This window comes from Lucilia cuprina, chromosome 2, assembly GCF_022045245.1.
Source record: "Lucilia cuprina isolate Lc7/37 chromosome 2, ASM2204524v1, whole genome shotgun sequence".
Classification (NCBI taxonomy): Eukaryota; Metazoa; Arthropoda; class Insecta; order Diptera; family Calliphoridae; genus Lucilia; species Lucilia cuprina.
In genome coordinates this window covers 65,618,607-65,620,571 of record NC_060950.1, presented here as the reverse complement: position 1 = coordinate 65,620,571, position 1,965 = coordinate 65,618,607, and positions in this window count along the sequence as shown.

The window sequence follows — 1,965 nt, the reverse complement described above, 5'->3', positions numbered from 1 at the left end:
ACTGAACTAGAACTGAACTAGAACTGAACTAGAACTGAACTAGAACTGAACTAGAACTGAAGTAGAACTGAACTAGAACTGAACTAGAACTGAAATAGAACTGAAATATAACTGAACTAGAACTGAACTGGCACTGAACTAGAACTGAACTAGAACTGAACTAGAACTGAACTAGAACTGAACTAGAACTGAACTAGAACTGAACTAGAACTAAACTAGAACTAGTCTATAGTCTTGTCTTTAAAATAGTCTATAGTCTAGTCTATGGTCTAGTCTATAGTCTAATCTATAGTCTAGTCTATAGTCTAGTCTATGGTCTAGTCTATAGTCTAATCTATGGTCTAGTCTATAGTCTAGTCTATTGTCTAGTCTAGTCTATAGTCTAGTCTATAGTCTAGTCTATAGTCTAGTCTACAGTCTAGTCTATAGTCTAGTCTATAGTCTATTCTATAGTCTAGTCTATAGTCTAGTCTAAAGTATAGCCTATAATCAAGTCTATAGTCATTTACATAGTTTAGTCTATAGTCTAGTGTAAGGTTATTGAATTTAATTTTAATAACTTACAAAATAATACATAAAATTTCAGAATTGTTTTTGTAATAAATTTTAAAATGCAATATTTTAACAATATTAAAATGTTTTTAATTTCTTTTTTTTTTTTTTGTTTTTGCAATAATAACTGACAAAAACTACATACACCTTTTCAGTAAAAGCAACAACAATTGAGCCATAACATAACCACCTAACCAAATATCTGTTTTCATTATATTGCCACTTGATATAGTGCGACCATTAACCTGAATCAGATTTTTTCTATTATTTCCAACAATAACATTATCCTGCAGAAAGAAAATTTATTAAGAACAACATAGAAAATCTAGAAAAATCCCATGATACTTACATCTTTTTTGGAATGTTTTGTTAGATTATCCAAATAGTCATTCTGGTAACAAGTCATAATAATTAGTTAGATATTGCTTTAAAGATAAATCGATATTATTTAAACTTACATCTAAAATATCCTTTTTAGCTTCGGACTGATGCAACTCGATCATCACAACCAATACTAATACAAGAAATGTCAGATGTAATTTCATTTTTAAAGATCGTTGTTATTGCGATGTAAAAAAACGATAATTAAACTGCTAAACTATATTGTCTGACATTTTATAGTTATAAATAGTTGTCATTATTAGAAATGTATTGCAGATTTCTTATTGCCAATTTACAAATAATATTTATTTCTGATCCAACTGTGGTTAAAAAGATCAGTTAAATTAAACAATTATTTTCTTATCACATAGGTTTCAATAAAAATAAAACCACAATTCTTCTTTAAGGGCTACAGAATTCTAGTCATTTTAGCATTCAGTATTATTTGGACTAGTAATGAAAAAAGTTCCACAATGAAATTCCTTTCATTTTTTCTTATTGCTGCACCAGTTTTGTTGAACCTAAATTCCGTTGAAGCTTACAAAGGAAAAGGTTCTAATGATGATAACAGTGACGTCCTAAATAGCAACAGTATTTACCGCAATAAAGTAAGTATAAGTGTATAAATTCCGTCAAACAATGGATCCTAAATTACTTAATAATAAAATTCTTTCTTTAAAGGAACAAGTTTACGTTCGTGCTCATCATGTTCATAAAATTGATCAAACTCGAGAAAAAGACATATCAACAGCTGTTGTAAAGGATTCTAACGGTAATGTCCAGAAATCATCACAAGTTAATATTTCAGATCTACATCTTTAAGAGTAAATTTGTAATTTATAAAATTATTCTTTAAAATATACTTAATTTAATTATAACAATTGGGATTTTTAAGTTTTTTGTAGTTCCGTTATAGTTCAGTTACAGTTTAGTTCTAGTTCAGTTCTAGTTCAGTTCTAGTTCAGTTCTAGTTCAGTTCTAGTTCAGTTCTAGTTCAGTTCTAGTTCAGTTCTAGTTCAGTTCTAGTTCAGT